This window comes from Hypanus sabinus, chromosome 2 (genome assembly GCF_030144855.1).
Source record: "Hypanus sabinus isolate sHypSab1 chromosome 2, sHypSab1.hap1, whole genome shotgun sequence".
Taxonomy (NCBI): Eukaryota; Metazoa; Chordata; class Chondrichthyes; order Myliobatiformes; family Dasyatidae; genus Hypanus; species Hypanus sabinus.
Genome location: NC_082707.1, coordinates 132,162,011 through 132,176,307, shown reverse-complemented (window position 1 = coordinate 132,176,307; position 14,297 = coordinate 132,162,011). Strand labels below are relative to the sequence as shown.

The following is a 14,297-nucleotide window of genomic DNA, read 5'->3' as shown; positions in this document are numbered from 1 at the left end:
ACTTTGTGGCCTATTTACAGACAATATGAAGATAGGTGGAGGGGCGGGTAGTGTTGAGGAAGCAGAGAGGCTGCTGAAAGATTTATACAGATTAGGAGAATAGGCAAAGTGGTGGCAGATGGAATACAATGTCCAGAAGTGCACTTTGGTAGAAAGAATAAAAGAACAGACTATTTTCTAAACTGTGAGAAAATCCAAAAATCTGAGCTGCAAAGGGATTTGGGAGTCCTCGCACAAGATTCCCCAAAGGTATATTTGCAGGTTGAATCAGTGGTGAAGAAGGCAAATACAATGTTTGCATTCATTTCAAGAGGACTAGAATATAAAAACAAGGATGTAATGCTGATGCTGTATAAGGCACTGGTGAGGCCTCACTTGGAGTAGTGTGAGCAGCTTGGGCCTCCTACTTAATAAAGAATGTGTTGACATTGGAGAAGCTTCAAAGGAGGTTCACGAGATTGATTCCAAGGTTGAAGGGGTTATCATATGAGAGCGATTGAAAGCTCTGGGCTTGTGCTCACCAGTTTAGAAGAATGAGGGGGAAATCTCATTGGAAACCTATCAAATGTTGAATGGCCTAGATAGAGTTGATATGAAATGGATGTTTCCTTTGGTGGGGTAGTCCAGGACCAGAGGGCACAACCTCAAAATAGAGGGATGTCCACCTAAAATAAAGATGAGGAGAAATTTATTTAGCCAGAGGGTGGTTGGTGAATTTGTGGAATTCATTGGCATGGGCAGCTGTGGAGGCCAGGTCTTTGAGTGCATTTTAGGTGGAGGTTGGTAAGTTCTTGATTGGTCAGTGTGTGAAAGGATATGTTAAGATGGAAATGGATCAGTCAAAATGAAATGGTGGAGCAGACTCAATGGGCCGAATGGCCTAATTCTGCTCTTATATCTTATGCTCTTATTAACTTTCTGATGACAACGCAACAGGATATTCCACCTACGACCCTAGGAAATATAGAACAGTACACCTCAAGAGAATAACTGCGTCAAACCTCAATAGCAACACCAGGATGAACAATAAATTCTTTATACTTATGTGAAGGTCACACAATTCTTTCGCTGAGCAGAATTTCAATAAAAGGAGACAAATTGCAAAAGCATTCATGTCACACAATAACTTTTCCTTCCCCTTTCATCTCATTCAAAAAGTTGCATGGTTGGACGTATTTTTATGAAAAATATCAGCCGTGAAAAAGGGATAGTTTTTTACCTCAAGTATCTGGCAAGTGTTTTCTTGGAATAACGCTTAATCACATAAAATATTCGATGAGGCTGTAGACTCGTTTTGGGGGTCTTTGAGGTTCATGTTCCTGGATTCCGGTTATTCCTTTTTTATTGGCTGTTTGATTGTGGTGATCAATGCTTCGGCAAAGAATGGCCCTGTGGCCTGCAGTGGTGTAGCACCGCGATGCTGAACTGAACCAAACTGATTACTGGTTTGATGTTTGATATTCTACGTGTCGTTTGCTCGCTTTTAGCCATTTGCACAATCTGTACTTTTCTCGCGCACTGGGTGTTTTATGCTTTCTTGAATGGGTTCCAAGGTGTTTCTTTGTTTCATGGCTGTCAGCAGGAGAACAAATCTTAGAACTGTATTCCGTATACACACTTAGATCATAAGTATACTTTGAATCATTGAACTGTCAATATCATTGGGGCACATAAACCTCAAGACTAAGTAATGTGCAATTGTTCTGGCCATGTACTCTATATGGCAGCCATGATAAATCTCTCTTTCCCTTCCTCTCCCAGAAGCAAGGGATTGTTTCATTTGCTTTGTGTTTCTGAGCTTCTCTTGTATAACATCCAAACACTACCTTTCACTTCTGGCTTGTGGCAAGCTGAAAATCTATCAAATGATTCACCCAAAAGTATCCATTTAACAGCACCAACCCTTTTCCTCAACTCATAATGCTCTATCTGATGGTTTAGAAGTACTGAGAGGAACCAATTCTCACATTATTGCACATAGTAAATGGGCAATACTTGAGTATCAAATGCTTGTTGATATACTGCACAGTGCCCAAGTGGTTCTAAGTATTTTTACATGCAACTAGTTATCAAGTTCAGAAAGTTATGTTGATAATTTAAGTTAGGACTTCATTGACTATATAACAACTCCAGTAATTTTCAGCCAATAAAATGTTATGCAAGGGCAATGAACATAGTAACCTTTGAGATGTACCTTCTATAGCAAATAATTAAATGAGCAGGTATGGCTGGATTTAAACACCTGTTCCTGATGCAAAGCATTACTATTCAGCTGTTTTTACAGGCCTGACAACGGAATCTTGTAGTCAATTCCAGAAATAAATTTGGCAGCAACACAAGTGGGTGGGATAGGACAAATAAATTAATGGTTCACTTCAGTCACCGGTGTTTACCCTGTTTATAGTTATTTAGCATTCTGAGAGAATGAACCATTAAGAATGATTTATAATTTCACAATTTCCTTTTGTTGCTTCATTCTAACAGCAGAATCTATGATCCATGAAGTTAATTATAAACATTAAAAAATGCTAAGCCTACGTAGATAAAGACTGCTTTGCTGTCAGATAGCATACACAGAAATTGAACCACCTATGTGTAAAAACTAAGGTCACAACTTTTTCCCTAACTCTAAACTAGTTAGGTCAGCTGCAATTGTAATTGCATTTACTTCACCCTCAACTAGAACACACTGAATGAATTTCAAACAATGCCAAAAGGCAGATCTTTGTGAAAATCCCCACGGGGAAAATGATAACCTTAAGTTAAACTCTCTGATACCATTGAAAATATCAGGGCTAACATTCTGAGCAATGAAGGTGTTTTCCCTGATTAGCAATGGCTGAACATTGTCAGAAAAGAACTGGACAATGGCTGTACACTTTCCAACAATAACCAGTGGACGGAATCAAGTTTACACCTTGTATTCCTCTCATACTGATTTTACTTTTGAAAGGTTTGTGACTTCTCAGCATAAGAAGAAGGTGGTCAAGCGTGCTGTCATTTAAATATGGCAGGTCAAGCAGTACAGAAAATCTATTGCCTGTACTGGGTGTGTCCTTTAGACAAGCTGTGTTTCACAGTCATTCACTTCAACATGAATTTTATACAAAGAGTTAACTCTGGATAATCATAAATAAAATGGAAAAAAAAACAAGCCAAGTATTGTGAATGGTTCTGAAGGGCACCTACCTGGCCACAGAGTATGACCTGGACTTACAGGAGATCAAAGAGTCCAGAATGCGAAAATTCCCTAAGGCTCATGCTGAGGATTCCAGCTCTGTCCCACCTCAGCCAGGCTCATCTAGAATTAGGATCCTTGCTTATTTATTTTGAGATTAGGAACAAAACGGTAATCTATTTATTTTTTTAATTATTTTATTTAATTTCATTCTTTTAAATTATTCCACACTGCTTTGATGGAGTAGACTGCGCAGATGGCTGGCCATTGAGAATCACAGCTACCTGACATACATGAGTATGTTCAACTCCTCCACAGTTGAAATTGCAAAGTAAAATTTACATACATGTCACCACACACAACCCTGAGATTCTTTTTCCTGTGGGCATACTTAGCAAATCTATAGAACAGTCACTGTAAATTATAAACACCAGGAACTGTTAACTGTAAAAAAAACTGTGCAAATACAGAAATAAGTAAACAGCAATAAATAACAAGCATGAAATAACAATATAACAGAGTCCTTAAATGAGTGAAGTTATCCCCTTTTGTTTAAGAGCCTGATGGTTGCAGGGTGGTAACTGTTCTTGAATCCGGTGCTGTGAGTCCTGAGACACTTGTATCTTCTACCTGATAGTAGCAGCAAGAAAAGAGCATGGAATGGGTGGTGAGGATCTTTGATGATGAATGCTGTTTCTCTAGAGCAATGTTTCATGTAGATGTACTCAATGGTTGGGAGGGCTTTACCCATGATGTAATGGGCCGAATCCATTACCTTTTGTAGGATTTTCAACTCAAAGGCATTGCTGTTCTCATACCAGGCCATAATGGAGCCAGTCAGCACACTTTCCACCACACATCTATAGAAGTTTGCCAAGGATGTTGAGGACATGCCGAACCTCCGCAGACTCTGTAGTAAATTGAGGCACTGTTGTGCTTTCTTCGCAATAATATTTATATGATGGGTCCAGGACAGTTCTTCTGAGATAGTGACAACCGGGAATTTAAAGTTACTGACCCTCTCCACTTCTGATCCTCCGATTGTTATTGGCTCATGAACCTCTGGTTTCCCTCTTCTGAAGCCTACTTAGTATTCCTTAGTATTATTGACATTGAGTGAGAGTCTGTTGTTATGAGAGTACTCAGCCAGGTTTTCGATCTGCCTCCTATATGCTGATTCATCACCCCCCAAAGAGAGCATGCACACTGTAGTCCAGGTACATGTAGGGCTCCTCTGGAAGCCTCAGAGCCACTCTAAGGCCTTGGCTGATTTTTTTGGTCTATTATTGCCCAAAGCCTCTTTAATTAAATTCAAAGTAAGTTCCTGTTTTAAAATACTTTACAGCTATTTTTATAGTTTTTATTATCACTAATTATGGCAACTCTTTGGTTATCCAATAGTGCAATCCAAGAGGCAAGGTGGCACCCCAATCCTTGGGTATTCCAGGGGAAGTGGCTTTAGCAGTCTGTCAGCCAAAACCTTCCCTTCTGTGAAACATCACAAATCCACACCAGGGACAGACAGTCAGCTCCTCTCAACCCACTTCATATCCAGCCTGGCTTAGGCATGGCGAAGCAGAGAGTACAGGTAGAAATTCTAAGCAGCCGTTCAAATCCAACACAATACAGCCTCTTCCTTGTAACTGCTTTTCCAGTTTATTTATTCCAAATTACTTATTTCAAACAAAACAATTGAGCAAATCTTACACATGCAGCTATTTTCAAATTCAGCAGAGATTCGATTTACTGAGATTGAATGCACATTGGAACCATCGCAAAATGAATGCATTGAGCCTCTCGTGTCAAAGCTGTTCAATCAGTACAGACAACTCCTCAAAGGAGACGTGGACACTTTGAAATAAAGCCTTTGATATACTGGGAATAGAAAACATTCTATTTACTTATCCTGCTTTCAAAATCATCTAGTTCCCATTTTTTAAAACTTATTTAAATGTGCAACATTATTAGTAATGCCAATCACTGCTATAAAGCCTGACAGCTACAGAAATATATTCCAAAATGCTCTTCTGGATGTTTTAAACTCTGTCTTTAGATAAATAAAAGTTTCAAGAAAAGCAAGTAATATCCAAGGGTGTTAATTTTGTTCATGTCCCCATATCCGAGATAAAATATTGTCTCCATAAAATATGCCATGAACATCAATTTCTCTAACTTTTGGCAATTTCTCCCCACTCCCCTTACTCACATTTTCCATTCATCATTTTGGTTCCCCTACTGCCCTTTCTCTTCTCTTCACCAGCCTAACTCTTCCCTCTGGTGCTCCTCCTCCTCTTTCTTCAATGGTTCATACACACTGACTTCACTCTCTCAAGTGCCACACCCCTAGCTCAAACCTTCCTTGGTAGCAAAAGCAAATTTCCTGCTAGAATACTGGCCCCTTCCGGTTCATGCGCAAACCGTCCATCTTGTACTGGTCTATCCTTGAAAAGATACCATTGGTCCAAGAATCTGAATCCCAGCCTTCTGCACCATCTATTTAGCCACACACTTACCCAACCCAAATTTCTATATCTGCCCTTGATATACCTCACTTTAATGTCTTCTTTGTACTCATTCTTCAGGATCTCATCCCTTGCTCTACCTACAGAACGTCATTTGTACCAAGGTGTATAAAAATCTTTAGCTTTTCACACTCCCCCTCGAGAAATTTCTACAGCCATTCGGAAACATCTTTGGCCCTGGTACCTTGGGAGGCATCGTGCCAACCTGACACCTCTTCATTTAACTTGTCTCCCTTACCATTGGGTCTCCTATCACCATCTGACTGCACCCTTTACCTGTTTCTGACCTAATGGCCATGCTTCTTCAATTCAGCCTCACCAGGTGAAGGGAAGAAACTCTCAGCAATGCCAATCTGAAAATAAGGGGCTCAAATTTGCAAAGAAATGACAGCATCACTCTGCTTCTGAAGACTCTTGCCATGGCCACACCAAGATGGAAATGCAAAACTTGCTGATGGCTCACCTGCCAGCAACTCTATGACTGGGCTCTGTCACATGAAGTCAGACAGGCCCCAAATTTGCAGCAACCCCTCAGCATTTACACTGGGGAATCGGCTTGGACAACTGACGGATTAGATGGAGCAAGAATCCTCTTTGTACATTTAAATGGAGAATGAGAACAGAGATCAAGGTGTTTGCATTCTTTTGATCGATTTGTTATTTTTTGTTTTAAGTGAATTAATACTTTGATTTTTATTGCTTGAGGATTTCTCACGAGAGCCACGTTATGTGCTTTGACAGAGCTGACAGTTGGAAGAACAAGGCTGTGGAGAGCAGCTGTCTGCCAAAAGCTGTCTAGTGATATTAAGTGTGGAGCTTGCTTTGTTGACTTTGCCTAATTTTATTTTGATTTCCAGTGCTCTGACAATATGTGCTTAATTATAAATTCCAAATTCTTCCCACACTGATGTCAGGCTTTATTTTTATTTCTCCATCATCAATTCCATATCGTCCACTGCTGTGCAGTGTTTTAAACCCTGCCCACTGACAAGACCACAATCCACCTGGAATCCCATTATTGGATAACTAGAATATTCTCTGATGATTTTCATTAAAGCTATGAACTAAACAATTTCTTCAAAATATAGCTATACAGCACCCGAACCAGGTATATTGAAACAGCTACTCAGTGAAGTATAACCAACTGTCTGTGAATAAATAGCTTGCAGATTATCCCTGAGATCAGGAAAACAGAGGATTATTTGCAGCACATTAAGATTCAATAGGCAGAATAGCCATACGTTTAAAAAGCCTTAAGTTAATACGAAAAGCAAGAAATCTTACAATTTACCTCAGAAAAGCAACATTCTTTCTATCTTTCTCTGCAGATGACTGCTCTTTATGACTACGAATTTCTCCACATCTGGCAGCATTCCAAAAAATAAATCATCGTAACAGTGAGATGGTTTACCAGAATGACAATTTGGGGACATATCACCAGAAAGCAGTGACTCGTTGCAAAATCATCAAGTACAGTGAATTCTGGTTAATCGGGTCTCATCAGGACCAGTACATTTCAGTCCAATTAAGTGACTGTTCCAATTGGCCAAAATTTCATGGAAATAGTTAGAAAGGTATAAAAAATACCCAAACTGAGTAACAAATTATGTATTTCAATGAAATACAGAACAAATCAGAACACTATCATAACTACTATAGTACCAGAATACTGTGTAGTAACTCCTAACAGTTGTTGATGGAGGAATTAATTCAGCATTTGCTGACGAGTTATTTTGATTGATTGTAAATGAACAAACTCAGTGCAGATAGTGAATTGCCTTCAAAAAGTGTGCTTGACAATTGTTTCCTCCAAAGCTTCATTCTAATTGTAGCATTCAAGCTGATTGTTGATATCTTTAAATTCTTCATAATTTCTAACTTGTTGAAGCAGTGAAATCATATCATTTTCACTCCTGGCCATTTCTGGCATCTCCAAGTCTGAATGCTTGAAACTGCAGTGAGCAAAGCAGTTAATGCTTATAACTGTCAGTGACTAAAATCACTGCTCTTTGAACACAAACTTGCAAATGACTCTATCTAAAAACTGTTTACTGTAAGCACAGTGCAGTGTTTAGCGGCCAAATGACATGCACGTGATTGACACTAGTTAGAAAATGTTGGTCAGCAGTCGCCAATTAAAACATAGAAACACAGAAAATCTACAGCGCAATATAGGCCCTTCACCCACAAAGCTGTGCCGAACATGTCCCTACCTTAGAAATTACTAGGATTACCCATAGCCCTCTATTTTTCTAAGCTCCATGTACCTATCCAGAAGTCTCTTAAAAGACCCTATTGTATCTGCCTCCACCACCATTGCCGGCAGCCCATTCCACACACTCACCACTCTCTGAGTAAAAAACTTACCCCTGACATCTCCTCTGTACCTACTCCCCAGCACCTCAATCATGTGTCCTCTTGTGGCAACCATTTCAGCCCTGTGAAAAAGCCTCTGACTATCTACACAAATAATGCCTCTCATCATCTTATGCACCTCTATCAGGTCATCTCTCATCCTCCTTCTCTCCAAGGAGAAAAGGCTGAGTTCACTTAACCTATTCTATTAAGGCATGCTCTGCAATCCAGGCAACATCTTTGTAAATCTCCTCTGCACCCTTTATGGCTTCCACATCCTTCCTGTAGTGAGGTGACCAGAACTGAACACAGTACTCCAAGTGGGGTCTGACCAGGGTCCTATATAACTAAAACATTTCCTCTCGGCTCCTAAATTCAATTCCACACTTGATGAAGCCCAATACATCATACACCTTCTTAACCACAGAGTCAACCTGCACAGCTGCTTTGAGTGTCCTATGGACTCGGACACCAAGAACCCTCTGATCCTTCACACTGCCAAGAGTCTTACTATATTCTGCCATCATACTTGACCTACCAAAATTAACCACTTCACACTTATCTGGGTTGAACTCCATCTGCCACTTAACAGCCCAGTTTTGCATCCTATCAATGTCCCGCTGTAACCTCTGACAGCCCTCCACACCATTCACAACACCTCCAACCTTTGTGACATCAGCAAACTTACTAACCCATCCCTCCACTTCCTCATCCAGGTCCTTTATAAAAATCACAAAGTGTAAGGGTCCCAGAACAGATCCTTGAGGCACTCCACTGGTGACTGACCTCCATGCAGATTATACAGCTCTCGTTACATGCACATACATTACAACTCTTTGAGTGATAATGCAGAAAGTTTGAAGTTAATAACTCATTGGGGTGATTGATAAGTTTGTGGCCTAATGTAGAAGGAGATGTTATTAACTTCAAACTTTTTGCATAATCACTCAAAGAGTTGAACTGCATATGCCTGCAGTGAGAGCTCTATAACTCATCTCCTTCTACCTTAGGGCATGAACTTATCAATCACCCATCTGTGAACACTTTCTGGAGGTCCAAGATCCATATGCTCCACAACCACTGGACTAAGTGTGTAAATCTAGGAGGGGACTATGTTAAAAAATAAATGTGCAAGGTTTTCTAAAATTGACTCCTGCTACCTTAGGCCATGAACTTATCAATCACTCCTCGTACTTCATTAGGAGTATGAGGAGATTTGGTATGTCACTAAAGAATGGAGATCATTCTGACTGTTGACATTACTATCTAGTACAGGAGCTCCAATACACAGGATTGAAGACAAACATGTTGACAGTTGTAGATTCAGCTAGCTCCAACATGGACATTACCTTCCCCATCACTGAGGACATCTTCAAAAGGCAGGCCTCCATCAGTAAGGACCTTCGCCATCCAGGCCACGCGCTCAGGTATTGGAGAGGAGCTACAGGAGCCTGGAGACTCACATTCAGCATCTTGGGAACAAGTTCTTCTCTTTCACCATCCGATTCCTGAACGGTCTATAAACCCATGCACATTACCACAACATTTTGCTCTCTTTTGCAGTATTTATTTGTTTTTTTTAAATACTGATTTTAATAACTTAGTAATTTTTATGTATTGCACTGTACTGCCGCTACAAATCATCAAATTTCACAACATGTGTCAATGATAACTGTGGTGAACTACATACACCTGTCTGGATACGCCCCCCCCCCCCCCCCCACTGACTGCTCCTGTGGCTCCTCCCAATGACCCCGGTATAAAGGCGATCGGAGGCACTGCTCCCTCCTCAGTCTCCAGGATGTTGTGTGGTGGTCGCTTGCTGCTTGTTCTTTCTTCCAGCCAATAAAGCCTGTATCTTGCTTCACGTCTCCGAGAGTTATTGACGGTGCATCAATAGCAAACCTAATTCTGAATATGATTCTGGAATTTCAAATAATGGTCCTCACTGGGATATGCTATTCAAAGTAATTGCTTGCTAACAACAGTCCAAGAAACTGCAACAACAGTTTGTAATTAATGTGAATAATATGTTAAATGCCTGAAACAATTTTCAATGGGAGACCATTCTACAAATAGCCAGCAGCTATCTGAGAGGGAATGTACACTTCCTCTCTCTCTAAAGCTAGTCCATTACTGCATGAAATGCAAATGTGAACTCACAAATTACAGGTTTCCCCCTCTATCTGAAAGTAGAGCGTTCCTATGAAACCTTTCGTAAGCTGAAATGGTGTAAAGCAAAAAAGCAGTTACCATCAACTTATAAGGCAAAAAGTTTTTGAGCATTCCCAGACCCAAAAAGTAACCTACCAAATCATGCCAAATAACACACAAAACTTAAAATTACACCAACATATAGTAAAAGCAGGAATGATGCCGACTAAAAGAGACCACTTTGCTACTAGCAGAACCAATAGTAACATCAGCAGCTTTCAAGATTCTTTCTCTCTGCATGTAAATAGTATGAATGCTGGATGCAGGCAAGTACAACACACGCACTATGTCTTTATTTCGTTCACCACTATCGAAACGCTTAATTACATCCAGTTTTACACTAAGCGTAACACCCTTACAAGCTCTCTTAGGCTTTTCTGGTCCCTCAGGACACAGCTTACTGACGGATGCAAAAAATAAATGGAGATAAAGCACAGACGCTCACAGACACAGTTCAAAGCTATGGTGGCTTGAGTGTAGTTCCAGGGGAAGGCACTTGGCGGCGCCACTCTTGCTGCTTGGGGTGTGTGCTGCCTCTATACAGTAATGGCTCACTGCTAAACAAACACTGAATGCTACTTTTGCTTTTCGCCTTTTTTAGTAAAAGTGAAAATTCTCTTCAGATTTCTTTTGGTTAGCGAAAACGGGTACTAATGTAGATCTTTTGTAAAAGCGAAGTGACATAAAGCAAACTTTCGAAAAGTGGGGGATACCTGTATTTGGGGAGAAAAATCCTTTTAACATAAAAATGAGACTTGTATATTCCCAGCTCCTTAAGATTGTTACTACCAGGGGTAGTAGTGAGGAGAAGCTCCCACTACCTATTAAATGCTCCCAATGGTGTGCATCTCAAATAACCTCCGAGAACTAAGTCAAACTCCTGGCTTTGATGTGTGGCTTAGCTACTCAGTCCAGTGGAACTGTTTCTACTGATAAGAGAAGGGGTAAAGGTGGGTTCCAGGTAACTTAAAACCAATCACTTTGGGCAGATGGAACTTGTCAGTCATAGCAGAAAGAAAACTCCAGTCTCAGACCTCCTTGCCTTGTGGCTATACCCACTCATGGGGACGGCTTTGGGAGTAAACCTTGATGAAAGATCTACAGCTAGAGTCCGCTTTCTTTTGAAAATCAAAAGAAAACTGCCAATGCTGTTCAACTGAAATTAAAAAAAAAACAGAAAATGCTGGTAAAACTCAGCAGACAAGACAGCATCTAAAATATTGACTGATTCTCCTTCCATCAGTGTCACTCACTCTGTGAGTTTGAACAGCATCTTTTGCTTATATTCCAAATTCCACTTTTCTTTTGTTTAGGTTTCAGTTTTTTTCAACAACATCCAGCCAACTGACAATGCAAATAACCACAAGTAAAATATTGCCATGGCTACAAAATTACAAATGACCTGGTATAATTTTACAGGGTCTAGGCTGAGGAAATACAGTCTTACCTCAACACACAGCCATATGAGTGAAACTCAGTTGGAGCATTTCATCTTTCAGTGCTGGGCTGTCAAATCCTAGTGGAAATAAAAAACAACATGAGGCTTTATTCCATATGTCCAATGACACTGTTACTTAGTTACTGGCAACATAAAAAGGGATTAACTTGTAACTTATCCTATAAAAACATGTTTACACCAATGACCCGGATGTTAACTGACTTAAAGGAACATTTTTAAGCCTGATGGAGCTCAACACAGAGTGGAACTTGTTGCTATACTGAAGGATGACCAGGTAAATTCCCTGAGTAATTGGCCCAAGCATGAGGAGTGAGAGCAGATCTTCAAAGAGGCTTCAGGGAACAACCACAGGTGAGGACAGGTAAGGTGTTATTTTGCTGCTGATCCTTAGTACTTGATTCAGTGGAGAGAGGATGGTGGTTAGGACAGTGGAACACTTCTCCTGCAAGGTGTGGGAAGTGAAGGAACCTCATGGACTCCCTGATGTCTACATCTGTGGGAAATGCACCCAGGTGCAGCTCCCAACAGGCAAGGCAAAGCCTGGAAGGCTGAGTTCAGTCTTTCCCCGTGACAGGAAAGTCCAACACTAGGGGGCATAGATTTAGGGTGAAAGGGGAAAAGAGTTAAAAGGAACCTAAGGGACAACTTTATCCAGGCAGAAGGTGGTGAGAATATGGAATGAGATGCCAGATGAAGTGACTGATGTGGGTACAATAGTATCATTTAAAAATAATGCTGGGCAGGGCTGAGTGATGTGGCCAAACACAAGCAATTGGGACTAGGTGGTTGGGCACCTGGTCAACAGGGACTCTTTAGGATGACTGGACTGGACTGTATCATGCTGAATTGCTCTACAACTCCAGATATGCAGAAGAATATTCAGCTGGCTTATTTTGCAAACTCCTATTCATCAGCCAAATAAAATCATCAGAATATATTACAATATTATCTTTGTTAACCATGGGCCATCAAATGCTAAGGTTTAAGATGTAAATTGAGTGAGAAAAGTGAAGGTAGTACAAGCTTAGCATGTTTTGCTATTGCAGAACTTTGGCTCATGGTCCAGTGAGAACTAACTAACTGAGTCAGTCACCAGCTTCCAAATCTACGAAATACAAAGCACAAAGAATCCAATTTTCTAGTAGTAGTGACCATTTGTCTAGACTGTATCAATAAAGCCAAGCCATCTGACTAGCCTCTTAATTAATGCAGGCAAGAATATTGCACATAACTCATGAACAGCTGAATTATTTCAGGTTCCCACAATGGAAATTATGCTTCTTTGTAATCTATGGTAGAAAGTCATCTTTAGCACTTTCAACTCTGTTCTGTGAGAAGCAACTGTCGAAAACACCTTAGAGTATGGGAATGAAGTCAATATTCTTAATACCAGACCCAGATGATGTCCACTAAGAATGTGCTTATTTAATCCACTTCGCCAAATAATGCTGTCTGGCAAAAAAGATCACATCAGAGTACTTCATCAGCAACAAGTCTAAGCCTAACACTCTTCCTCCCAGCTTATTTTTATTCCTGGCAGCATCCATCCACCTTGCAACTTGAGCTGGATGAGGCACAAGAGACTTTTCCATTGAACAAAACAACGAAGCAAAAATTGATGGACACAGGCCTTAAAATTATGCAATTCTAATTTGCACAGGGATATAGCGTAACTGCTGATTCAGCAGGATTTTGAATAATTAATTGGAGGCTGATCAATACCCTGTTAATTTATTTTGCACATTAATAATGCTTGCATCTATTTATGAGCAGCAAACCATAGGCAGGAGCAAGGTAAAAGACACATTGGGACAGATGGTTGAAGTGCGTGCATTTTAATGCTAGGAGTAAAATGAGTAAAGCTGATAAACTTAACAACATGCATCAGTACATGGAACTATGATGTTTTGGCCATAACAGACTTGGTTGAGAGGTGGAAAGGAATAATGGATGCTTAATGTTCCAGGATTTTAATATTTTCTCTTTTCTAAGAGAGAAAGAGGTAAAAGGGGATGGGGGGCAGGTGCACACTCAATCGGACAATATCTCAGTTACATTCAGATGGGACATAACAGAGGGCTCATCCACAGAGAGCTGCAATCACTCTGGTGGAATTATACTACAGATATCTCGATAGTCACTGGGACATTGAGTAACAAATATCCAGGTACATTAGGGGAAGGTGTGAAAAATAACAGGGTTTTTGTCATGGGTGACTTCAATTACCTTAATTTAGACTGGGATCTCCTTTGTGCGAAAAAGTTTAGACGGAGCTGAAATAGAAAGGTGAATAACAGTATATAGATAGCCCAACAAGAGAGGAGGCTAATACTGCACCTGGTGTTAGTGAGCCTTGCCATTGAGCTTTCAGTAGGAGAACGGTTCAGTAACAGTAATCACAAATCCTTAAGTTTTAAGATAGTGAGAGTTAAATATAGTATGGGCCTGGCAGGAGAATATTAAATTGGAGCAGGGCAAATTACAAGAGTACTGGGCAGGAACCTGGGAGAGTGAATTTAGAACATCTGTTTTGGAAGCAAGTCCACATCTGACATGAAGGGCATTTAAA

General features: G+C 40.3%; 1 protein-coding gene across 13 annotated transcripts in view; it reads right to left on the bottom strand.

The window, feature by feature from the left end:
* Nucleotides 1-14,297, bottom strand: part of LOC132383951 (alpha-(1,6)-fucosyltransferase) — an 825,511-nt gene that overhangs the window by 312,671 nt on the left and 498,543 nt on the right. For 10 of the 13 annotated variants that reach the window (XM_059955175.1, XM_059955235.1, XM_059955164.1 and 7 more), the window contains one exon: nt 11,717-11,785. The gene's annotated coding sequence lies outside the window, so the exon portion shown is untranslated. Of the gene's footprint in view, nt 1-1,219; nt 1,573-11,716; nt 11,786-14,297 lie in introns of all 13 variants that reach the window. The other 3 variants (XM_059955226.1, XM_059955243.1, XM_059955184.1) reach the window with 1 other exon arrangement.